Raw genomic sequence first — 27,535 nt, forward strand, 5'->3', positions numbered from 1 at the left:
GATACATCTCAAACACATTTGGGTAGGGGAGAGAAGTAGGTATGTGAAAGAATAACACATCACAGTTGTGGAAGGGAATAAATTTTGCTTCATTAAGAGCAAAAATAACTCAACTAAAAAATAAACTTAATGGACGCCTGGGTGGCTCAGAGGGTTGGGCCTCTGCCTTCGGCTCGGGTCATGATCTCAGGGTCCTCGGATCAAGTCCCGCGTCGGGCTCTCTGCTCAGCGGGGAGCCTGCTTCCTCCTCTCTCTCTGCCTGCTGCTCTGCCTACTTGTGATCTCTCTCTGTCCATGAATAAATACAAATCTTAAAAAAAAACAAACTTAAGTTTTAGGATCCTGAGACTCACATGTACCATCAGAAGGGGCTTTAGGAAATAGCTATGTTTTTTTACTTTCAAGTATTCCTTTCCTTTATAACCTTCTTTTAATAACAGCACTCCTCTTTCCTCTTTTCTTTCACTTATTTCTTGTGGTATAAAAGGAAGTGCCCTCATTGCAAAATAAAGAGATCACAATGAAAACACTGTATCATCAGCTCCTGAATCCCACCATATCTGAAGACTACTCTGTGTTTTATTTCTGTGTATGGCAAGAGAGTTCCTTTTTTTTCTTTTTTTTAAAATTTCTTTTCAGTGTAACAGTATTCATTGTTTTTGCACCACACCCAGTGCTCCATGCAATACGTGCCCTCCCTAATACCCACCACCTGGTTCCCCCAACCTCCCACCCCCCACCCCTTCAAAACCCTCAGGTTGTTTTTCAGAGTTCATAGTCTCTCATGGTTCAACTCCCCTTCCAATTTCCCTCAACTCCCTTCTCCTCTCCATCTCCCCATGTCCTCCATGTTATTTGTTATGCTCCACAAATAAGTGAAATGATATGATAACTGACTCTCTCTGCTTGACTTATTTCACTCAGCATAATCTCTTCCAGTCCCGTCCATGTTGCTACAAAAGTTGGGTATTCATCCTTTCTGATGGAGGCATAATACTCCATAGTGTATATGGACCACATCTTCCTTATCCACTCGTCTGTTGAAGGGCATCTTGGTTCTTTCCACAGTTTGGCAACCGTGGCCATTGCTGCTATAAACATTGGGGTACAGATGGCCCTTCTTTTCACCACATCTGTATCTTTGGGGTAAATACCCAGTAGTGCAATTGCAGGGTCAAAGGGAAGCTCTATTTTTAATTTCTGAGGAATCTCCACACTGTTCTCCAAAGTGGCTATACCAACTTGCATGAAAATACAGAAAGGGAAATTAGAGAATCGATTCCATTTACTATAGCACCAAGAACCATAAGATACCTGGGAATAAACCTAACCAAAGAGGTAAAGGGTCTATACTCAAGGAACTACAGAACACTCATGAAAGAAATTGAAGAAGACACAAAAAGATGGAAGACCATTCCATGCTCTTGGATCACAAGAATAAACATTGTTAAAATGTCTATACTGCCTAGAGCAATCTACACTTTTAATGCCATTCCCATTAAAATTCCACCGGTATTTTTCAAAGAGCTTGAGCAAATAATCCTAAAATTTGTATGGCATCAGAAGAGACCCTGAATCACTAAGGAAATTTTGAAAAACAAAAATAAAACTGGCAGCATCACATTACCTGTTTTCAAGCTTTACTACAAAGCTGTGATCACCAAGACAGCATGGTACTGGCATAAAAACAGACACATAGACCAGTGGAACAGAGTAGAGAGTCCAGATATGGACCCTCAATTCTATGGTCAAATAATCTTCGACAAAGCAGGAAAAAATATACAGTGGAAAAAAGACTGTCTCTTTAATGAATGGTGCTGGGAAAACTGGGCAGCTATATGTAGAAGAATGAAACTTGATCATTCTCTTACACCGTACACAAAGATAAACTCAAAATGGATAAAAGACCTCAACGTGAGACAGGAATCCATGAGAATCCTAGAGGAGAACATAGGCAGTAACCTCTTCGATATCAGCCACAGCAACTTCTTTCAAGATATGTCTCCAAAGGCAAAGGAAACAAAAGCGAAAATGAACTTTTGGGACTTCATCAAGATCAAAAGCTTCTGCACAGCAAAGGAAACAGTCAACAAAACAAAGAGGCAACCCACGGAATGGGAGAAGATATTTGCAAACGACAGTACAGACAAAAGGTTGATATTCAGGATCTATAAAGAACTCCTTAAACTAAACACACACAGAACAGATAATCATATCAAAAAATGGGCAGAAGATATGAACAGACACTTCTCCAATGAAGACATACAAATGGCTATCAGACACATGAAAAAAATGTTCATCATCACTAGCCAACAGGGAGATTCAAATTAAAACCACATTGAGATACTACCTTAACACCAGTTAGAATGGCCAAAATTAGCAAGACAGGAAACAACATGTGTTGGAGAGGATGTGGAGTTCCCTTTTTTCTTAAGCTACCTTAAATTGAGTTTCTGGAAATGACAAATGTCAATTCTGACAAATGAAAAAGTATAGTAGCCTGTCAATTTTATTTTCTGATGCCTTTTATTCACTGATACCTATGAGTCACCAAGCAACTGAGAAAAAGCTCCAACACAAATGTAAGATTAAAAAAAGAAAGAAAAAAGAAAGAGACACTTCTAAAATTTTTCAAATATTCAAAGTAATAAATGGAAATGTTATGTCTATAAAACAATAACCACAACATGCTATGTAAAACAGAAAAGCAGAAACATTTAAAGAACAAGAAAGAATAAGTAACATATGCTAAAAAAATGAAGAAAGAAACAGGTTAACTTTATAAATGTTGGAAAACAAAGTTGAGAAAAATCTCTCACTAAAATAAAATGATAAAACAATACAGCAGGAAATATTGAGAAAAATAAAAGAAATTGGAGAATTAAGTCAGGAGTTTCACCTTCTCATTGAGAAGAGTTCCAAGAAGAGAGAAAAGTCAAAAGAAAGGGCTGGTATCTATCAAATAATGTAAGAAAATTTCCAAGAACTGAAGGATATGCATTTCAAATCACACAAGTCCACTGAAAGCCAAGAACTATGAAAGAAAAAGTATCAAAGTACATACTCATGAAAGGATATATTATAGAATATGGGAAAATGATCTACATGAAATCCAGGAAATAAGGATTTCAACACAGGAAGGGTAAAAAAAAAAAAAAAAAAAAAAAAAAAAAGTCCCAGAATTACATCTCTCCTTCTGACAGGAGAAAATGAAAGACTAGAGTAAATCGGAGACATGTTGAAGGAGGGTATTGTGGAGGAAGAGTTTACTCTACCTTTCATGGTCCTTCTAGCTGGGCTAAGAGTCAAATTGAGAAGAGACGATTAACAGGAGAAAATCAAATTTAATAGCCTACTTACGGGGAATCCACACAGACATGGAAATTCCAAAGACAGTGAGGCAACATGATGATTATGTGATCTAAGGAGAAAGAAAGTGGTATAAGGACACAAGAGGAGAGAGACCATTAGTAGGAAGGTGAAAGAAGATGCTTGGAAAACAGTTTGCCTTTTTACTTAAGTAAGTTTCTTAGGTAAAGAGGAATCTCTATTAATAGGTCTTTTCCTGGTATAAGCAGGCATTTGGGAGGGGGGGAGATTTTTCTGAAACTGCAGGGTTTGGATTGCTCTTAACTGAAAATAATATTGATGCCAAAGTGGCCCATCTTGGGGCTGCCTGCCTTTGGTCCCTACAAGGGTTACTGAGGAAAAAAATAAAACAATACATTACTTGGTGTTTTGGTATATAGAGATATTTTAAGGATTAGAACAGAACAATTGGACTATTTTGGGGGGGAAAAAAGCCATAGGTTCATAGAGAGCTAAACAAATATTAGAGGAAATGTTTAACTACAGAAAAAAATACCCCAAAATAAAAGAAGTCACAGTATGTTACTTGAGTCTGCAATGCACAATATTTTCAAGGTAATAATATCATAAACACTAACAGCTGATTTAACCAAAAATTGTGGTAGAAGACTATATAAGGATTATGAGGACAGAAATTAGAAGAATAATGAAAAGAAATAAATTATTATATAAAATAATTAACATGCAATACCCAATATTCATAATTCAGGAAATAGCAGTATGTATCTATTATTTAGAAATATCAAAAAAGAAGAAACAGTTATTGAGGGGGTAGAAAGGGATGAAAGAAAGAACTGCTTGTTTCTCTTTATAAGTCTTTTAAAAATATTTGCTTTAAAAAGCATGTGCTGGGACGCCTGGGTGGCTCAGTTGATTAAGCCGCTGCCTTCAGTTCAGGTCATGATCCCAGGATCCTGACACTGAGTCCCACATCAGACTCCTTGCTCATCAGGGAGACTGCTTCTCTCTCTGCCTCTGCCTGTCGCTCTGCCTGCTTGTGTTCCCCACCCCTCTCTCTGACAAATAGATAAATAAATAAAGTCTTTAAAAAATAATAAAAAAATTAAAAGTGTGTGCTTATTACCACTATAAAAAATTAAATAAAATTTTAAATATATTTCAAAAGCTAGGTAGCCTGGGAGGCTCTGTTGGTTAAACATCTGCCTTCGGCTCAGGTTATGATCCGAGTCCCAAGATGGAGTCCCATGTTGGGCTCCCTCCTCAGTGGGGAGTCTGCTTCTCCCCAACCACCAATGATCATGCTCTTTAGCTCTCACTCACTCTCTCTGTCTCAAATAAATAAATAATTAAATTAAATTAAATTAAATTAAATTAAAAAAAGCTAGGTAGCCTGGAAGGAGAATAGAGAGAGACTCCTTCTTAAAGCAGCAAGGCAGGAGAAGTATTATCTGAGGTGAGGAATGCAGAGGGACCTGTTTTAAGAATTGTGGCCTCCCCGGACAGGCCCACAGCAGAATCCAAAAAGGTGCATCCTTTCCACGAGGGAAGCCACCTACATGTTATACCAGGAATAGAAGCTAACCCCATGGTATGAAAGCAGAAAGTCACCAGATTTTGAGGAAACTCAGAAGATGACCAATGAGGATTTCAGAAAGGGTGAAAATAGAAAGCAGGAATTCGACCAAACTCAAACTCTGAGGCTGACTTAGCTAAAATTCTGTACAGAAATTACAGAAGCCAGGGGCACCTGGGTGGCTCAGTGGGTTAAAGCCTCTGCCTTCAGCTCAGATCCTGATCTCAGGGTCCTGGGATCGAGCCCTGCATCAGGCTCTCTGCTCAGCATGGAGCCTGCTTCCTCCTCTCTCACTGCCTACCTCTCTGCCTACTCTCTCTGTGTCAAATAAATAAAATCTTTAAAAAAGAAAAAAAAAAGGAATTATGGAAGCCAAACTGCCAGGACAGAGTATAAGCAATAAAAGAAAGAATCTGTTTAATGAGAGAAACAGAAGAAGCAATAAATTAAAAAAATGAACAAGGGTAAAAGTTGAGAGTTCAAAGAAATTGGAAAAGAAAGAGAAAAAATAACACAGGAATCAAAAGACAATATTGCTGCTTAAAAACTGCAAAGATCTACACTACATGTAACATTTCAGGTAAGTCAGTATCATGCCTAAAGAATTAAATCCCTAAGATGATATTTAGTGTGTGGCCCTGAGCAATGCAATTAACCATTTAGGTCTCAGTTTCCAATCTGTAAAACGAAAATGATATCTATTTCACAGTGTTGATGAGAACAAACATTGAGATGATTTTAATAGATAACAACACTGAGGAAATGGTAAATTTCTATGGCAGAAATTCCAGTGTGAAAGAAAATGGCCCCCAAAAAATCCTATAAAATGAAGAAAGTTAGTGAGGTGAGAATGGAGGGATAAGAAATAAACTCTAGGTTTTGCTATCTGTCTTCTTGGGGAAGAATATTCCAAGGCTATCATTTGTCTGAACATCCTAAGTTTGATCCATTCTGATTTGATCCTGACATTTGTACTGATAAGAACAATATCATAATCTAGAAGTTAAAGAAAATTTCTCCTCAAGATTAACAAATATCCAGGGCACTTGGGTGGCTCAGTCCATTAAGTGTCTAACTCTTGATTTTGGCTCAGGTCATGATCTCAGGGTCATGAGATCAAGTTCTGTGTTGGCTCTGCACTAGGCCTGGAGCCTGCTTAAGTCTTTCTTCCTCCCTGTCCCTCTGAGACCTTCCCTCCCTCTGCTCATGCTCTCTCTCAAAAAAAAAAAAATTACATATTTCCAATGGCACAATAATTTAAGCAAAGGTGAGTATTTACTTGATGGGAAAACCTACAAACAAAATAACAGAAACAGAATTTCAGAGGTGAGGTACAAGATGGCAGAGAAGTAGGAGACCCTGTTTCAGCTGGTCCCCTGAATTGAGCTAAATATCTACCAGAACACTCTGATCACCCATGAAATCAGCCTGAGATGTAAGATTATACACTTCTGGATCTCTCCGGGGGCAGAAGATTATCAGTGGAGAGGGGTACCTTGACAGGATCATAGTTGATATATATACATTCTCATAACCACCTCTCACCAAAATGACTAGGAGGATGAACACCCAACAGAGGAAAAATTCAGAGAGTGCAACCTCTGCCACAGAACTATTGGACATGGATATAAACAATAGTTGGAAATGGAATTCAGGGTAAAAATTGTCCAGGCAATGGCTAGGTTGGAGAAGACCATTCGTGGCAATAAAGAATCTCTAAGGGAAGAAAGGAGAGCTGATCTGGAAGAAGCTAAAAATACTACCAAGAAGATCCAATCTAATCTAAATATTCTAACAGCTAGGGTAACCAAGGCAAAGGATCGAATTAGTGATCTAAAAGAAAAACTGATAGAAAAGCAGGATCAGGAGGAAGCCTGGAACAAACAACTTAGAAGCCATGAAAACAGAATTAGGGAAATAAATGCCATGAAATGTTCCAATGTCAGAATTATTGGGATCCCTGAGAGGGTGGAGAAAGAGAGAAAACTGGAAGATATAATTGAACAAATACTGGGGAAATTTTCCGTCATCTGGGGAATGGAACGAGTGTTCGCATTGTAGAGGCAGATATCAATGAGTCTAGAAAAACCCAAGATCAATGAATCTAGAAAGACCTCCAGACACCTAATTGTGAGGTTTACAATCAGAGATTCAGACAGAAGGTCTTAAAGGCAGCTGGGCTAAGAGATTCCTTACGTATAGAGGATGGAAGATCAGAATAAAATCAGACCCGTCCACAGAAACCTGGCAGCCAGAAAAGGCTGGCAAGACATATTCAGGGCACTAAATGAGAAGAACATACACCCAAGAATACTTCTTCCAGCAAGGCTGACATTCAGAATGGATGGAGAGATAAAGAGCTTCCAAGACCCGCAAGGTCTAAAAGATTAAGTGACCATCAAGCCAGCACTATGAGAAATATTAAAGGGATTCTATAAAAAAAGAAGCCTAGAGTGACATAGAACAGAAAGTTACAGAGATAATGTATGGAAACAAGGACTTCACAGGCAACATGATGTCAATAAAAACTTACTTTTCAATAACCACTCTCAATGTCAATGGCTTAAATGCTCCCATATAAAGGCACAAGGTTGCAGATGGGATAAAAAGACAGGACCTATCCATGTGCTGTCTACAAGAGACACATTTTAAACCTAAAGATACATCCAGATTGAAAGTGAAGGGATGGAGGGGCGCCTGTGTGGCTCAGTGGGTTAAGCCTCTGCCTTCGGGTCAGGTCATGATCTCAGCATCCTGGGATTGAGCCCCGCATTGGGCTCTCTGCTCAGCGGGGAGTCTGTTTCCCCCTCTCTCTCTGCCTGCCTCTGCCTACTTGTGATCTCTCTCTCTGTCAAATAAATAATAAAATAAAATAAAATAAAATAAAAAAGAAAAGAAAAGAAAGTGAAGGGATGGAGGGCCATCTTTAATGCCAATGGGCCTCAAAAGAAAGCTGGGGTAGCGATTCTCATATCACATAAATTAGATTTTAAGCTAGACTGTAGTCAGATACAGAAGGACACCATATCATTCTTAAAGGGTCTCTCCACCAAGTCGATCTAACAATTACAAATATTTATGCCCCTAATACGGGAGCAGCCAACTACATAAGCGAACTGTTAAACAAAATTAAGAGTCATAATTATATGAATACATTAATTGTAGGGGATTTTTTTTTTAATTGTAGGGGATCTTAACACACCACTCTCACCAAGAGACAGATCATCTAAGCAAAAAATCAACAAAGAAACAAAACCTTTGAATGGCACATTGGACCAGAGGACCTCATAGATATATACAGAACATTTTACCCTAAAACAAGGGAATACTCATTCTTCTTGAGCACACGTGGAACTTTCTCCAGGATAGACTACATACTGGGTCACAAATCAGGGTTCAACTGATGCCAAAAGATTGAGATTATTCCCTGCATTTTCTTAGACCACAATGCTTTGAAACTGGAACTCATCCACAAGAAAAAGTTTGGAAGGAATTCAAATACTTGGACGCTAAAGACCACCCTGCTCAAGAATGTCTGGATCAACCAGAAAATCAAAGAAGAACTTAAACAACTCATGGAAACCAATGAGAACAAAGAAACAAAGAGGGCCAAAACCTATGGGATATGGCAAAGGCAGTCCTAAGAGGGAAACACATAGCCATCCAAGCCTTACTCAAAGAAATTGAAAAATCTCGAACATACCAACTCTCTTTGTATCTTAAAGATATTGAAAAATCTCGAACATACCAACTCTCTTTGTATCTTAAAGAACTGGAAAATCAACAAATTAAGTCAACCCCATGCACAAGAAGTGAAATAATTAAGATTAGAGCATAGATCAATGAGTTAGAAACTAGAGAAACAGTAGAACACATCAATGAAACTAGAAGCTGGTCCTTTGAAAGAAATTAATAAGATCGATAAACCAATGGCTAAACCAATCCAAAAAAAAAAGAGAGAGGACCCAAATTAATAAAATTATGACTGAAAGGGGAGAGATCATGACTAACACTAAGGAAATAGAAACAATCATCAGAAATTACCAACAGTTATATGCCAGTAAATTAAGCAACCTAGAAGAAATGGATTCACCCTAGAAACCTATAAACTTCCAAAACTGAAACAGAAATAAATTGACAACCTGAATAGACCAATATCTAGTAATGAGATTGAAGCAGTGATCAAAAACCTCTCAAAAAACGAGAGTCCACAACCTGACAGATTCCCTGGGGAATTCTATCAAACATTCAAAGAAATAATACCTCTATACTCCTGAAGCTGTTTAAAAAAATAGAAACAGAGGGAAAACTTCCAGATTCTTTCTATGAAGCCAGCATTACCTTGATCCCCAAACCAGTCAAAGACCCCATCAAAAAGGAGAATTTCAGAGCAATATCCCCGATGAATATGGATGCCAAGATTCTCAACAAGATCCTAGCTAACAGGATCCAATAATACAATAAAAAGATTATCTACCATGACCAGGTGGGATTTATCCCTGGGATGCAAAGGTCATTCAACATTCGCAAATCAATCAATGTTATAGAACAAATCAATAAGAGAAAAGAAAAGAACCACAGGGTCCTCTCAATTGATGCAGAAAAAGCATTTGACAAAATACAGCATCCGTTCCTGATTAAAACGCTTCAAAGTACAGGGATAGAGGGAACATTTCTCAACTTCATAAAATCTATCTGTGAAAAACCCACAGTGAATATCATTCTCAATGGGGAAAAGCAGACAGCCTTTCCCCTGGAAAGGGAGAAAACTACAGTGAACCCTGCAGTGTTAGATTATAACTAGAAGTACTGGTGTGAACTCACAACTTTCAACACATGTAGAGACGAGAAAAATAAATTAATATTAAAAGTGTGAATGTGTGTGTGTCTGCATATATATACATATTCCTTAACTCTATTTATTGAGACAGCCAACAAGCAGCAACATCCTAATAATAATGAACACATCTAGCAAACTGATGTTGGCTTCCAAATACCATTTTCCATTAAAGAAAGGAGAAGGGAGTTGAGGGAAATTGGAAGGGGAGGTGAACCATGAGAGACTATGGACTCTGAAAAACAATTTGAGGGTTTTGAAGGGGCGGGGGGTGGGAGGTTGGGGGAACCAGGTGGTGGGTATTAGAGAGGGTATGGATTGCATGGAGCACTGGGCGTGGTGCAAAAACAATGAATACTGTTACACTGAAAAGAAATTAAAAAAAAAAAGAAATCAAGAACTGAAAGATTATGCAGGGAAAAGTATACAATCAGCTTGAAACATCTTTTGTGTCAGAAAGTAAAAAATGACTGAGATAAATCAAAAGAACACAGCAGTCAGACTGAGGTAATCAGCTAAAAATGACAATTTGGGCACCAAAATAAATAGACAATAGCAGACTGAACTGAATCAACTAGGAAACCAATAGTCTATATTGATATAAGTAGTGAAGAAATTAATTAATTGATTGATGTGGAATGAGACACTTTGTTTTGGAATGGGGTATTTAACTTTAATGGAAGTGTTTTAATTTTGACTCATGAGAATGTGAACATATATTACTCACATAATTAAAATTAATTACCAAAATATAGCTCATGACCTGAAGGATCTTATCATCTCTTTGGGGGAATGTACTATACTGTGAGAGTTTGAGGATTTCTCTACACGGCATATTTTTCCAGCTTCTCCACGAAGTAGCTGCTAGCTACAATAAAGAGGGAAGAATGTAAAGTGGCTCTTGTGGTTCTTGCTTGGATTTTCAGCTGCTACTGAAACTGGGACTGGATGGGGAAGGGAAGGTTAGAGATAAAGGAAGACAACAGGTTCAGTCTGTAAGATCTTATACTGAGGATGTTTAGCAAGCATTTGGTTTCACTGGCTTGACACTCAGAGGACAGTCTACTGCTGAATCAGCTAAACACAAGAGCACACAACTCATCTAAGGAGGCAGGAGAAAGAAAAAAGCATTTGGCCTAGGGCAGAATCCGGGGTTAATCAGACATAGGAAAAGCTTGAGCTGTTTGGAACAGGAGGGGTTATAAATAAGTACAATTATGACCAAACATGGCAAACAAAAATAGTAAAATTTCAAAAGTTAGAAACTAACCAAATGTCAACAAAAAGCAGTTGAATATTCCATCACTTAAAAGAATGTTTTCATAAAAACGTTATGGAAGTTTATAATAACTTAAAAATGTTTATGATAGTGTTTTTCAGTTAAAATATATATTATTTAAGCAGTATTGAAAGTAGACATAGTGGGGCACCTGGGTGGCTCAGTGGGTTAAAGCTTCTGCCTTCCGCTCAGGTCATGATCCCAGGGTCCTGGGATGGAGCCCCACATCCGGCTCTCTGCTTGGCAGGGAACCTGCTTCTCCTCCTCTCTCTCTGCCTGTTCTCTGCCTGCTTGTGATCTCTGTCAAATAAATTAATTAACTTTAACTTTAACAAAAGCAGACATAGTAAAATCTCTAACAAGATGCACCAGAAAGTTCACAGTAATTGTTTTGAAGGTGGGAATCTACGAGGTTTATTTTAGCTTAACATATCTTTCAAATTCACATTTAATACTTCCTAATACTGGAAACAGTCACAAATGGGATTCTCTTCCACCCCTTACTATGATAAACATGGTGACACTTCCCAACACAGAACCAGGACACACAGTAGGCATGAATGTATCAATGCCCGCAATGTAAGGCAATTACCTGAGTGTTTCTGGCTAATCAAAGACACGTAGGCCTGCCTGCTGGAGAGGTGCGCGTCCTGCTATCCTGGTTCATGCAAGGCGTGACAAATGGCTCTGCCTCTAGCCTGTCCATAATGGCTCGATTGACCTATACCTGAGGTTCCCACGAACCATTCCTACTGAACTCACCGCTAGGTCCCAGCGGTTGAAGCTCTTGTTGGCTTGTTTGAAAACTAGCGAACTGTGAACATCCTTCCAGTTCCGGTTCTGCAGCGAATCAGAAATGATGACTGTTAATTGAGTGTATGAACTCACATCTTGACGTCTCACTGTCCCCACCAGTGCAGGCACTTGCAAGGCACTAGGCTCTCTGGGGACCGGAAGTCCCACGAGGTCCCCACAAGCACCCCAAACGCTTCAGTAACATCAACCCTTAACACTACTCTAAATTTTCCACTTCATTCCAAGTCTCAGGGCCACCCCTGTCAGATATTATTATCTCTGCAAATAATAGATGAGATCTGAGACAGGCTTCTTGTACAAGGGCAGGCAGCTGGTACCAGGTGAAGTCTTTAACGGTAGTCCATATCGCCGCTCTATTTACTACTAGGATCACCTCAGCAAGTTGCATCCCAAAGGGGGCTCGCGTGGCCCAGGCGCGGCCCCACCCCCAAGCGTCAGCACGTTCTCTGAGGCCGTTAGGGGTTGGGAGGCCTCTAGAGCCAGCAGCCAGGATGGAAAAGGCAGACTGTGGGAAGGGTCCTTCTGGGCAGAAGGGAAGGTCCTTCCGATATCCAGAAGTTCTCCGTCAAAATCTGACTTTGAGGCAAATCAAAACTCGACTTTCAGAAGTGATGGAGACAGGATCCAGAAGGCTGAGGTGAAATGCTTAACAGTCAGACAGTACAGCACCGCTGCCATGAAGAAGCCAAACACCACAACCTCCTCAGCCCCACACCTAGATCGGGCTCACTCTGGACGTGGTCGGGACCCGCGTATGCGTTGCCCTGAACGTTGTCCTGCTCTTGGCACGGTTTGCCCTGGACATAGTCACCACCCCAGGTGTGGCTCGACCTCCACGTGGCCCCGCCCCGAAGGCGCCTACCTGGACCTGGCCCTCCCCTGAGCATGGCTCACCCTGGGGTAATACCGCCCCTGGGTGTGGCTTTCCGGAGATGAAGTCCGCCCCTGGATGCAGTCCCCTCCTGGACGTGACCCGCCGCAGGGTGTGGCTTCCCCTGTACGGAGCCTCACCCCCAGGTGCGACTCGCCCTGTGCGTGGCTCCGCCCCCAGAGCAGGCTAGTTGGAACCTCCCCTTTGAAATCACTTCCGTTACTGGCTCTTCTGTGTAGAAGTTTCTAAACTCTGCTGGCCTGCCAGGCTTTATTGAGGTAAATATGTTCTCAGTTTTTGAGAAAAGTAGATGATTAAGCCAAATATTCAAACAGTGAAAAAAAGTGCTGTAAGTTGGGAAGCAAGGACAGATTCTGGAGGAAAACCTTCCAGTATAATAGGAAGGAAAGAAAGAAGGGATAGGTGTTCACCTGTTGATTTTGTTACTCTTTTGAAGTTTTTTTAATGATGAAAAGTTCTGGTGACTTTATATTCCTGTTCCGTAGTCCTGCACATACGCTCAATGAGTGAGGAGAGTGGAGAAATTGTAGAAAAGTGAAATCGTTTTGAACACTTAGGTAAGAGAATTGACTAAAGAACAATCATATGAGGTCGGCCAAGACAGGGAGCTTTGTTTCCTTCACTGGTGTGCCCCTAATGCTTCAAAGAATGCCTGGTGCACACTAAACACTGAAGGAACTAATAGATTGTTTTCAGGGATTGTTAAAGCTGACTAATACTATAGAACATTTATGGTGGCATCGACATAATTACTTGTGTTGATTTTATCTTAGATGAATCACCCCTTTATTAGAATACGGGCCTAAAAAAGACACAACTGCCTTTTGCCCGGCATGACAGATGAAAGGCCAATTAAAAGCTGTCAAAAGTAGAGCTCTTAGATGGAGAGGAGCAGGGAGCTGGGGGAAATTGGAGGGGGAGACAAACCATGAGACACTGTGGACTCTGAGGAACTAACTGAGGGTTTTGAAGGGGAAGGCAGTGGGAGGTTGGGTGAGGCTGGTGGTGGGTATTGTGGAGGGCACATATTGCATGGAGCACTGGGTGTGGTGCGTAAACACAGAATTTTGTAACACTGAAAAGAAATTTTAAAAATAAATAAAAATTAAAAAAAAAAGTAGAGCTCTTTAGGTTTGGAATTGATGAACAATGAAGTTTTCCTTGGAGAGTGAGGAAATGAGACAAACCACTCTCAGATGGATAGGGAGATGTATAAAGTGTCTTGTAGTTCCTGACTAAGTTGAAGAATTGGCATACTGAGGGCATAAGCTGAAAGGAAGAAATTGGGTGAAATGTCAGACTGTCAGTTCAGATGGCAGAAGTGTTCCTGGTGATACATTCTAGGATATGGCCATAACTAAACTGAAATGGAAGTAAGGGCTCAAGGATGAGAAGGGGTGAACAGTAAGAGACCAGATTATTGGATGGTCTATCCACATGGATGTTGGGGACTCTTCTTATCCCTAAGTCTCCTCAGAATCAGCGTTTCTTGCAACTCCAATCTTTAGTCATGGCATAACTCTGGACAAGAAGGCAGAAATGGAGCAGAGAAAAAGAGGTCTGGAGTAGACATCTGTTTTATTTTTGATAGCTAGCATTCATTCACCTTCTGGAAACAGTCCCTTTATTGACCTCTCGGGAACTAACCCCATTCTCAGTCTCAGTCTATGGGCAGGTAGAGTTGTCTTTCCCTAACACTCCCATTTTAAGAATGCATCTATAACTCTGGCTTGGCCAAAAGATGATTTTATTCTTTTGACAACAGTGATTGGTCAGGGATGGGCAAAACTGAGACAAAAGTGGAGCCAATAAGGCACAGTGGGATTTTCTGCAGGGACTACTGAGAGACACAGCTGTTTTTAAGCTACACTTAAAACTTGGAAGATACACTTAAAGCTACAAAATAGTCAGACAGAAAGTCCTTCCAGAATGCCAAGAAATGGATAGAAAGTGAATCTTGAAGGCCTCATTTGAGGCCCAGCATGAACCCTTGTACCTTAGGCCAGCCTTATTCCCAGGCTTTTTCAGGTACCTAAGTCAACAGATTCTCCTTTTTAAGTCAGTGAAGTTGTATTTCCCATCTTTTACATCCAAATACTTCCTCACAGTATAAGGGGGCTCTCCATCACTGGCTCCCACTTTCATGCTAGCCCACTAAATATATATTACCTTCTCTGTCCTTCAGGTTGCCCTTCTATGAGAGGGGATTAAGAAATCTGCATTGAGATTGCAGCCCAAGATGGCAGAGGAGTAAGAGACCTTAGTTTTGTCTGGTTGCAGGAATTCAGCTAAATAGCTATCACATCATACTGAACACCTGCAAAATCAAGGGGAGATCGAAGAAAAGAATACCTGCAACTCTACAAACAGAAAAGTGACCATGTTCTGCCAGGAAGGAGGTGGGAAGGAGGGAATCCGAGGTGATATATGGGAAGATAATCCATGAGGGGTAGGGAGCCTCCGTTAGCTGGCTACAGGCAAGTGATAGAGTAGCAGAGGACACAATCAGAACTTTCAGAAGTCAGCTCCAGTAAGAAACGTCCCTGCCTGAAAGACTCCTAGGTGCCGAAGCAGGCAGAATCCTAGGAGGGGCAGTGTGGTCTCAGGATTCCCGGGATCATGGAAAGAACAGGGGTGCCTGAGTGTGACAGAGTTCCCAGGCATCAGAGACTTCAACTTAGGTATATGGAAAATATCCCAAAATGGGAGTATGTTCTCTAAGATCCCTAGTACTGCCTTTTCCAATAGTTGAGTGACCCATTCTCTCTGATGTTCAAGCTATGAGAATTAAATTTGAGATGATGGATGTGCTATATTAAATATATTAACAAGAACAGAAATTAAACCTTGCAACCTGTAGGATTTCCTTCCTCTATAACGTTGGCTAGGTTTACAGAAGCTAAAGGTTACTTCTACACACCTATGGTCTGGGAGCTAAGGCAAAAGAGAGAGACTGTGGTAGAGCCAGATGAGCCATATTACACCAGCTTCCCTCCCCTCCCCCCAGTTTGAATACTGGTAAGTCAGGTGGTTCTCAGGGTTTATTTTACTTAACCATTCAGGATAAACCCAAACTACTTTACCTCCCTATATCATCTTTCCTTCTTTCTTTGGATGCTGCAGTCTCTTTGATGGTTACTTACCAGGTGCCACTTCATTTAGCCATTAAACAGTTTTGACCTTAATGAATTGGATATGAATAAGGACAAAAATCCACATGGCACCTTTGGCCATTTTTGCTTCAGCAAACTGAGTAAGGTGTCCAAGAAGAAACCCTTGCATTAGGAAGACGTCTGAGAAGATTCCAATCATCCCCACTTCTGGTGTTCACACCGTTGTGTAATTATGCCTCCCCTTAAGCATAGGCTGGACTTAGTGATTTGCCTCTGAGTGATAGAATAAAGGAAAGGTTATAGGATATCATTTCCATTACTAGTTTCCAAAAGATTGTAACTTCTATCTTGTTTGCAAACTCTCTCTTTGCTTTGATGAAGTAAGCTGCCATGCTGGAGAAGCCCACTTGATAAGGAGCCCCATCCAAGAGCCAGCAAGGTACTGAGGATCTCATTCTGACAGACTTTGAGGAACTGCACCCTGCCAGCAACTATGTGAATGAGTACGGGAGTTCGTCCTTCCCCAGTCAAGCCTCCAGGTGAGAACGTAGCCTCAGCTGACATCTTAAATGCAATCTTGAAGCAGAGAATCCAGGTAGGCCTCGCCCAAATTTCTGACCTACAAAAGCTATGAGATAATAAGTATATATTTTTTTAACCCCCTAAATTTTGGAATATCCATTACACAGCAATAGATAATTAATACACCCCTCAATTACTATAACCTTGGGGTAAAATGTTGCATGTCTGGGAAGCCAGGCACCATTTAGGAGGACAACGTCCTTGGAGGTACATTGGAGGTACTTGTCTTCATGCTCAAAGACTATCCCATATATTCATATGTTGAAATGGTATCACTCGGCCTGAGTAGCCTCCAGGACGTGAGGCCTAGCTGACATAGTATCCTACCGGACAAATAGTTTGGAAGCAGATGAAAGACAGTTTTAATCAAGTTCTAGACTTTAAGGGTTTTTCTCACTATTTGTAAAGGCCTGAAGGTTTTCAGAGTAAGCATGTTATACTTTTTATGAAAAAAAGTAAATGTTTTAAATACAGGATATCGGAGCAGGATCAAATAAAGGACTCCAGTATAAAACTGAGAAGGCCACTGTCTGGCCTTTGTACAAGGGACTGGTGTACTTGTAGAAGCCAAAAGCGTTAACTACTAAGAGTTGAACACACTGCTTCCTTTCCTTAAGCACAAGCCCCAGCCCCAGTCCCAGTGCAGCACACAGAGAACACCATTCTCTATTAGAAGAAATGTTTATTGAGGAGGATTAATATTCTTGGCTGTGCTGAAGGTTGTTCTCATCAGAGGATATATTGTCATGAAAATTGTGAAGCTTTCTCAATAAGGACTGAATGATTTCTTTAGAGAAATTTTTCTCCCTGGAAGTGCTGGAGAAGCATTTTCTGCCTGAGTAGAAGAGTCAAATCGCTAAACACAGTACTTTCATCAGGGTCACCCCTGGTGGCCCAAAGGACCTGGCATACTTGATGCACACAGGTGGGGCTTGGATGAGGCACAGACTCTCCAGAAGGCAGAGAAGAAGGGCATTGACTCTGCATTAATAGCTGATTCTCGAAGGCCTCAGCTTTCCGGGGCTGTCTGACCCTGTCTCTGTTCTATCTGATACATGTAGGATGGTTCTTGTCAACACAGACAGCTTCTTGGCTGCAGGACTTGATACTTGCCCATTTCTCTTGTTGTGGGTCAGAAAGAGCCCGATATTTGGAGGGAGGGCTCTTGTCAGGCCCTACCTAGGTCTGTAGTTCCTCCTGCTGCTGGCTTAACTCTGAGGCCTCAGATACGTACATATGTTCCAGCTTCTCTTCTAGGACCTTCCCAATGGTAGTGAGCTTGTGAGCTTCAGGAGGCCGATCACTCCCAAAAGTAGCCACACTTTCAGCTGGGTCTTGGTGCTGTGCTAAGGTGGACATGAACTTGGCTTTTTGCTGGGGACTTTCTTGATGCCCTGTGATTTTTTTCTTGGAATTGATCCACTGAGAAAATTGCCTCATCTTTTTTCTGAAGTAACTTTCAAGAGGAAGCTGTTCATTCTGTGGCAGAGTTGAGGAAGCACTCTCTAATGTTCTGTCCTCAGCATGGTGGCTCTCCTCTCTGCCTACAGATGTCCCTATTCCTTAGTCCTCACTTCTGCATTTTCTTGCTTTGGGATCCTGAGGTCTCACTTTCTTTGCACTTCTTCTTTGTGAGAAATTCGTAGGCTGGCCCTTATAGAAGGCCAGTATTGAGTCCCAGGATTCCTGCTGCTCCTCCTTGCTAATTCTGCTGTCCTTCGGTTGGACATGCAGCACCTGGGATGCTTCCATGTCCCCGCTGCACACACTCTGGGACTGAGTCAGTGAAGCCTTGGAAGTCAAGCTATCTGAAGGAAGGGGCATGTCAGTGGGACATCCTTGAGCCTGGTTATGCTCCTCACTCTCCAATTTAAACTTTTAACTCACTCAGGATCTGTCTTCTCAGGTCTGATAGTTTAGAATCTTGGGGAACCAATATTTTTGTGAGGGGTGTTCCATCGTCAGGGCAGTTTCTACCTTACTCTTGTTGACATTTATCATTTTGGAGCTTCCCAACTCACTGCTTGTCAAGGTGTCCCAAGATTGGGATTGAAGGGTACACAGCTCCTCAGTGTCGAATATATCCCTGGACAGGTTGGACATAGCAAAATGTTGTAAGTTCTTCTCCACCATCACTTTGCCCTGTTGCATTTCTACTCTGTTACTGGAACTCACGTTCTCATGCGTTGGCTCATGTTTAGCCCCAGCTTGCCTTGTGGGCACCTCTGGGCCACATGTGTTGTTTTGTCCAGTCTCACTGGCTCACTTGAGCTCTGATGCTGTGTGTAAGGGGCTGAAAAGTCTGTCTTCCCCACTCAGCTATCTGGATGCACTCTGTAGTCTTATGGTCACTGTCATATCCTTCATTGCCCACAGATGATATAGCGGGGAGAGGATGATCTGCAGTGGGGCTGAATTTGTTGTTCTCACCCTGTTTCCCATAAAAGGTTTAGAGCTTCCCTCCAGGGGTTTAAAAAACTCAGCTTTGGAATCCACCCCAGAAATATATATGGCTGAGGAGGGAAAGTCAAGTTGGGGGAGAGGCCATGTTTTGGCTTCTCTCAACATATAGAATTTTATGGATTCAAGAACCCTGAGGGGTAAACCCCACCTCTCACTCATGCAAAATCTAATAATATGGGCCTCTAGCACCTGTAGTGTACTGGGATCAAGAAAAGAATGCTCTAGAGTGATGCTCTGGCAGTAAACCCTACCCACCATTGTCTTTTTAGAATCTGTGTTTTCCAGAGCAGTCTGGGAACTCCCAGAGAAAGGCAGTGTATTGTCATTAGCCAGCCACGAATAACACACACCTATAGGAATCCTATCCACAGTGATCTGCCAAAACTTCTTGCTCATATGTAAACTAAGAATACTTTTCATTTGATTCTGGTCTGTGTTTTTCCTTGAGACATTCAATAATTCATTCCTGGAGTGATTCCTTGAATGACACACACAGTTACTTGTCTCCAAGGCAGCCCTCAGACCCTTCACTAGGTGCCATTCTGAGATCCTCTGTGGGCTGTCTTCTGGACTCTTCTCTAGGATATATCCAAGATTCTTCCTCATATCTTTCCTTAGCTGGAACGTTGTTTGGACCCTCTCATGGAAACTTCCAGGGAAACTCAATTCAGTCTTTGCTATATCCCTGTTACTATGGCCCTGGAACTCAGAGACTTATAAGCGAACATGTCTGCCTTTTTGCTGAGAGAGTTCTGATTATGTATGCTGAGGCTCCATCACTGCTAGGGAGTCTAGTTTTCTACAATCATGGAGGCACCAGCGTGGGATTACCTTCCTTGGGCTATGTAACTCCAGTGTCTCCCAGGGTTCACAGATGATATGAAAATGGCCAGGAAGGATGGAGACTAGTACATAGGCATGGGATGACTGGCTAACCAATGAAAGGTTGGGAGCTTGAGGACAAATGTTTTTTTTAGGTTTCTGGAACATGGGGACTAAAGCCCACAAACTTTCCTGTTGCTTCTGCAACACATGCCTTCCCAGATGTTGATTTTCAGTCAGGATAGGAGATTCTGATTCATTCTTGGATCTACGAAAAGACACTCCACAGTCCCTAATCTGGGATGAAGAAGGTGGTATGATCGGGAGGCAGGATTGAAAATGGGTGTGGGTGTTCACATTAGTGAAAGTAGGGACTGGGATGGGGACAGGGTTTGAGGCAAGGAATGGGGATGAACAATGGGGAGAGGAAATGGTTGGGAATGAGGAAGTGGTGGAGGTGCTTGCATTTTGGTGGCACAAGTATTATGAGTTCCATTGAATAAGACAAAGTGAGACTCTAGTGGGGAAGTACTACTAGAAAACAGGAGAGTGGCTACTAAGGACTCACTGTGCAAAGAAGGAAGACCCCAGAAGAGCTGGCTATATTTCTGATAAAAATTTTCTGCCAAAGCCTTGACATAGAGGAGCTGTTGATAAATAGAGAGCTGCTCTAGTTTGCCTTCAATATTCCAGGCAGTTTTGGGGGCTGTGGTGACTTGTATATCAAGCGGATGCAACAAATTCCCTGAAGATGTCCATTGGTATTCTGACCACATTTGTTTGGAAAATGGCCCCTCCTCTTTTACTTTCCTCTCTAAAATCTGGAAATCCATTCTCTTCTTAATTTATCTCTCCAAGAGAGTCTGAAAGTTAAGGCCAGGGAAAGAAATTCCACTGGCCTCCTTGTTCATAGTAGCAGTCTCTCCAGAGATAGGTTTCTGGTTGGTGGAGGTAACCTTGCTCTTGCTGAACATCGGAGTGTGATAATGTGGGAAGGAAAGGAACATGTTCTTGGTATGGGCCTGTAATAGGAGAATTCTGAACCTGATGGGTTTGAACAGTCACTACCTCTGATTGTGGGGACATAAGTAGACAACCCACCAGGGTTATCTGGAGATGATTTCTCAGGAACAGGTTTCAATGAGATGGAAATCGATTTAGATTGAATCACAGTTAAAGGGCAGTCTGGCAGTAGTGAAACAAATGGAGTTGGTGGTACATGATGACAAGCAAATGCATCAGTGGGATTCCTCGTCTGAGACAGATTTGGTAAGAGGTTGACACCCTGTGAAATGGTGGGGTCAAGAGCAGAGATGGTATTCAGAGGTAAAGTGGCCTCTGGTTGTCTGAGCATCATACAGTAGGAAAGAAGTCAAAGGAAGGGGTAGAGGTATGGAATGGTTCTCTGGGAATACAGAATCCTTGGCTTTTGGCTCTAGTGACAACGTGAAGGCGGGCTTGATTGAGTGATGCTTGACATGGGAATGTGACTCATGATCAAGACTTCGGAAAATTTGTTTTCTTACACAGACCTCATACTCTCCAAATAACCCAATCCAGAACTGCAGAATCATTGTGTTTGGGATTTTACCCAAGAGCCACCACCATACACAAATAGACTATGTGTTTCAAGTGGACACCTTAGTGCTTCCTTAATCATTCACCCTATCAGATCTCCTTTCCTAGAGGATTTAATGTCTGTTCTTTCCTTAGACTTTCCATTTTAGGTGTTTCTCTGACCCTACCAAACTCATTTAGAAATGTGGGAAGAGGAGCAGGAAAATAAAGAGTCATTCTCTGAAGGGCAACTTCTGGCTCCAAATCTAACATTTTAAAAGCTTGGGAGTCATCACTTCAGTCCGTGAAAGACGTAAAATGCTGAACAGACTAAAAATCAATGACATTTCTTGGAACAATAGTGGCAAACCACTACCTGAAATCTTCTGAGAGTGTCAGTGCAGAAAATCATACCTAAGATTCACTTACCTGAAACGGAAGGCACTGGAGGCTCAACAGTGCTATCCTGGTACAAACACTTAAACAGACACTTTGACAAATTGCTGGAGGATGCGTATGGCCTAGCATGAGAGTGAGAAACTCCTGGGGTCACAATCTAATGGGGGCCTCCTATTTATTTATGGGTTATATTACCAGGAACCCCACCTTGTTCTCGTAGTAAACTACAAGGAAAAAAAAAAGCACTTTTTTCTGGCAGGGGAGTGTAGTGTCTGAGAGAAAAGGGAAAGGTAACCCATTTTGAAAACATTGTGAAATATTCCCAGAGTGTTTTCCATAATAGAAGCCTACTCAGCAGGGAAAAGCCTACCAGAGCTTTATGCCCCATGGGAAAAGGTAAATTACCCAACTACAGGAGCTCCCTCTAGCTTTCCTCTCTCATCTATAGAGTCGAAGAAAACAAAACAAAAATCTCTGAAATATTAGTGAACATCACAATCCAGGAACATAAGGCCATTAAAAGATGAATGATTAATCATCTCCCCTCCTCTGACACCTTACTACAATATTGACAGCTCTGTATAGGAACAGGATCATAGCTAAGAAGAGCTGCAAGGTATAGGTTTTATTTAGGGAGATTTAGGGAAACCTAAAGACACTAGGGGAGACAAAAACAAGGACATTAGAGGAAACTGTAGCCTCTGATATGTATAGCTACAGTAAATATTAAAGGCACCGTAACACCTAACCAGTTTAACATAAGACTTCATATTAAAGGTCTCTTTATTTCAGTTCCCATTACCCAATACATCATGTTTGGCTTTCAAAGAAAAATTACAAGGCATGCTAAAAGGCAGGGAAAAGCAAACTGATATGACAAACTAAGCATCAGATGTACATTCAGATATGATACATTTCAGAATTCTCATACGTAGAAGCTAAAATAACCATGATTATTATGTTAAGGGCTCTACTTGAAAAGGTAGACAATATATGAAAGCAGATGATGCATGTAAACTGAGAGAGGGAAATTCTATGAAAGAATCAAAAGGAAATGTTAGAAAACAAAAGTAGTATGACAATGAAGAATGCCTTTGATTAACTCCTCTGTAGGTTGCATAAAGTCAAGGAAAGAATATGTGAGTCTGCATAAATGTCAGTAGAAACTTTGTAAAATGAAATACAAAGAGAAAAAGAATTTTCTTAATGCTAAAATCTAGAATATCCAAGAACTGTGTTTCAAACTGTATAATAGATAGTAATTGGAATACCAGAAGAAGAAAGAACAGAAAAAATGTTTGAAGTAATAATGGCCAAGGATTTTCCAAGATTAATAACAGGTTAGCGATACATTGTAGAAGTTCAGAGTACACTAAGCAGGGAAATATTCAAAAGATCTATACCTGAGCATATCATATTCAAACTGTATGAAAACAAAATATAAAATTTTGAAATAATCCAGAGGTAAATAAAAACCCTACCTCTAGAGGGAGAAAGCATAAGAATTATGACCTATTATCATAAACCATGAAAGTAAGAGATTGGAGTGAAATGTTTAGTGTTGAAAGAAAAAAAGCACCAATCCAAAATTTTGTATCTAGTGTTATTATCCTGCAAAAGTAAAAGAGAAATAAAAACTTAGACAAATAAAAACAGGGAATTCATCAGCAACAGATCTGCCCTCCATAAATGTTAAAAGAAGTTCTTTGTCGAAAAAGAAAATAACTCAGATGTATGTAAAGGAAAAGAAGAGAAGGAATGAATGGGGAGCAAATAAAACTTTCATTCATCTTTTTCTCAACTGACCTAATAATAATAATGATAGTGTGTTGGGTGATTATAGTATATGGATAAGTGAAATAAATGGCATCAGTGGTATAAGGGACAGGAGGAATTGGACAACCTGAATTATCTATGAAGTGATATAACATTATATGAAAATGGGCTTAGAGTAGTTGTAAATGTATATTACAAACTGTAGGACAACCACTAAAATATTTTTAAACAGAGAATAATTGATCGAATAACAAAAGTGAGAAAATAGAATTATATATAATGCTTTTTCATACCAGAAAAGGCAGAAAAAGAGGTGAAGAATAGATATAATGAATAGCAAACAGTACGGACAAGGTAGAGATATTAATTCTACTATATTTAAAAATCACTTGGGGCACCTGGGTGTTTCAGTAGGTTAAGCGGCTGCCTTCTGCACATATCATGATTCAAAGGTCCTGGGACTGAGCCCCGCATGGGGCTCCCCACTCAGTGGAGAGCTTGCTTCTCCCTCTCCAGCTATCTGCTGCTCTGCCTACTTGTGCTCCCTCTCTCAGTCGAATAAATAAATAAAATCTTAAAAAAAAATAAAATCACTAAATGGAAGTAGTTTGAATTCACCAATTAAAAGAGGAGACTGTCAAAGCACATTAAAAAAAACAGGACCTAATTATATGTTGTCTGTAAAATACTCACTTTAAATATAATGATACAGATAGATTAAAAACAAAGAGACAGAGAAAAATGTACCATGCTAACACTAATGAAAAGAAAATAGGAGTAATTCTATTATTTTGGACAAAGCAAATTTCACAACAGGAAAATTATCAGGGGTAAAGAAGAGCATTGCATAACACCAAAGAGGTCAGTTCTCCAAGAAGACAGAACACTCCTTAACAGGTACACATGTAAGAACATAGTGTCAAAATATGTGAGGCAAAAACTGGTATAATTGCAAGAAAAAATGGATGAATCCACTGTTATTGTTGGAGATTTCAACAGCCCTTATCAGAAATGGGCAGAATCAGCAGGCAGAAAACCAGTAAGGATATAGTTGCCCCAAACAACATCATCAATCAACTTGCTCTAATTGACATTTATGGAATACCTCACCCAACCACAAAATACACATACTTCTCAAGCTCACATGGAATGTTCGCTAAGATGGACTATATTGAGGGCCATAAAACACACCTTAAAAAATATAAAATAGAAATCACACAAAGTATGTTTTCAGACCATAGTAGACTTAAACTAGAAATCAACTACAGAAAGATAGTTGGAATCCCAACATGTTTAGATTAGATTAAATGACACACAACTAATACACAGGCCAAGAAAGGAGACTCCAAAGAAAAAAATATTTTAAACCAAATGAAAATTAAAATACAACTGAATGGGCACTTAGGTGGCTCAATCGGTATGCATCTGGCTCTTGGTCTCAGCTCAGTTCTTGATCTCAGGGTCACAAGTTCAAGCCCTGTCTTGGGCTCTACACTGAGCATAGACACTCATAAAATATAAAAAAAAAAATAAAATAAAATAAAATAATGAAATAAAATATAAAATAAACTACTTAAAATTTGTAAGATTCAGCAAAGCATCATTTGGAAGTTGTTTGGAATTCATCTATTTGAAAAGAAAGATTTAGTATCTCTGAGGGACTTTACTTACCTGATTGTCATCTCTGTTTCCAAAGTACTGGTAAACATGGTTTCCTCTTTTGGTAGCACAGCAACAGAAGAAGGCGCCCCACCCGACCCAGGAAGGCAAGGATGGGAAGACTGAGCAATTGTAATTGGAGTTCAGCCATGGTGCAGTTAGGCTTCTCAAAGATGATTCACATCATTGCAAATGCACTCCTGCCTCAGGCAGCTGAGCATGGAGAATCCATGTGCTAGACTAGAGTTCCAGGCCCACATCACAGGGCTTTAGTACAGACACCAAAGGTTCCTGAGTGCTGGGGAGGGGACAACACAGGAGAGAGAAACTCACATGTAACCCTTCCCCCACTATCCAGCCCAGCAGATGTGTCCATCCTTCCTGGCCTGTTAGATGCCTCCAGCCTACCTTCCTGCTCCACCTCGTCACATATCATATATTTACCTTAGTGAAATGGTCTCAGTCCCCTGTTACCCTGATATTACCTGAGACCCTTCTCTCTACTTGGTGATCTCTTTGAACCTCAATTTTTCTCTGAAGGTTTGCTCTACCCCAGGATTTACATCCTCAAGATCTACTCTGCCTTCAGCTGAGCTCTCCCTCTTGCATTTTTCCCTGTATGAAGCCAGAAATGGACTCAGCCGCAGCCCCACCCCCATAGCTCCTCAAAAGTATCCAAAAGTACTGAATACCAAAAAGTATTCAAAAGTTCACTAAAAAGCTTGAGAAAGCAGAATAGCCTGTACCAAGGAACAGAAGCATGACAAAGAGGGAGACAAGGGCACGACACACCCATGGAACTGAGGCAAACAACTTAAAAACTTTTAGTAATTCTTTCATTTCCCCAAATCCATCTTAGGCTATTCACGTCCTACAGGTTCTCTTCCACACGTATAGTGTCTCTCCCTGATGCTCCCTCTTCCCTCTCTGTCAAGTCCCCTTTCTCCCCCCAACATTTTTCAAGGTTCCTTTATTTTACAGAGCAAGTGTGCTGCATCACAGCAGACCAAACTCTCTTGATTTAGTAAGTGGGCTCCTCTAGCTTAATGTCTAATGAGCACAACTGTAACTATACCTAGCAATACCTTTTGGTTTTTTGAATGACACCTATGTTTATTTCTTCCATGAAAACTGTTTTTCCCACATAGCTTCTACCTTTTCACCAAAATACCTTATTGTCATCTCTACATTGTCATCTCTACATGTGAAATGATAATGTCATTTTTCTTGATGGTTATATGTATTTATTTATTCTCCCCATGCTACCTAGTCATTTAATAGTTGGAACCCTTACGGCTTCATTATTTAGATTATAAACTGTTGAAATTAAGCCCTGTATCATTTTCTTACTTGATTTGAATGAATCAGTCTTGGCCTTAGACACCCAATCCTTTCCCTCCCATATGAGGAGGGTTTGCCAGTAATGACAGCCTTCTTTTCCTCTCTTAACCTGATTCCACAGCTTCACCATTGTCTTTCCCAAAGGAAAGCACACTTCTAGCCCGCCCCACTTCACATACCCTCCCTTGTCTGTAGGACGTATGTCTGTTAAGAAAAATCCCTCCGCATATCTTTGAATTTCTGGAATTGTTTTTAAATAGGCCCCTAGGACTCACAACTATGAAAACATCCTTTAAAGTCTGAGCAAGATAAGCTCCACCCAAAAAAATTTCCAGGTGAGAAGGGGTTATAAATATGGCACATCGAATTGATTTTTCAAACCTGCCCTTGTTCTAAAAGAGGCTGAGAAACTGATCCCAATTAAAGGAAACTAAATATACACATCAACTGGATGTAGTATGTGATTCGAGCCTAAATCCTGTAAGGAGGTTTACACAAGCACACACACACACACACACACACACACAGGACATTACTTGATAAATTGATAAAAATGGAATTTGAGTGGGAGAATAGTTAAGTTTTACGTCAACGTGAAATTTACCAAAGGAGATAACTGTGCTGTCAGAGAATATTCTTTTTCATAAGAAATACACTATGAAATATTCAGGGAGAAAGTGTGTGATGCATGACATGTATTCGCAAATATTCAAGAATGTATGCATAATTTTCATATCTGTATTTGTATCTTCCTATATGTAGAGAAGGAGAAGGAGAAAAGGAGAGAGATTGTAAATAGGTCAAAATCTTAATAGGTTAGTCTGGATAAAGGGTATATGGCTTTACCATCTATGGCTTTACCATCTATGCAACTTTTCCACAACTTTATTTTCAAATACATTTTAAAAATGAATTTAACCCAACCTTTGAGATTTCTGGTTTTGATTCCAGAAGTTACTGCCTCCACCATACCTCAACCCCAGATGTGTGCAATGCCAACTTTAAAAGTTGTCTCAAAAATGGACAGATCATCCAAGCAAAAGGTCAACAAGGAAATAAAGGCCTTAAATGACACACTGGACCAGATGGACATCAC

General features: G+C 40.5%; 2 pseudogenes; both read right to left on the reverse strand.

Annotated features, from left to right (window-relative positions):
• LOC116856862 overlaps window positions 1-12,640 on the reverse strand; it is a 43,615-nt pseudogene extending 30,975 nt beyond the window's left edge.
• A 4,477-nt stretch (window positions 12,641-17,117) lies between these two features.
• On the reverse strand, window positions 17,118-21,064 carry LOC116856845 (annotated as a pseudogene).
• Between the last annotated feature and the right edge of the window lie 6,471 nt (window positions 21,065-27,535).

This window comes from Lontra canadensis, unplaced genomic scaffold (assembly GCF_010015895.1).
Source record: "Lontra canadensis isolate GAN:19392208 unplaced genomic scaffold, GSC_riverotter_1.0 scaffold113, whole genome shotgun sequence".
NCBI lineage: Eukaryota > Metazoa > Chordata > Mammalia > Carnivora > Mustelidae > Lontra > Lontra canadensis.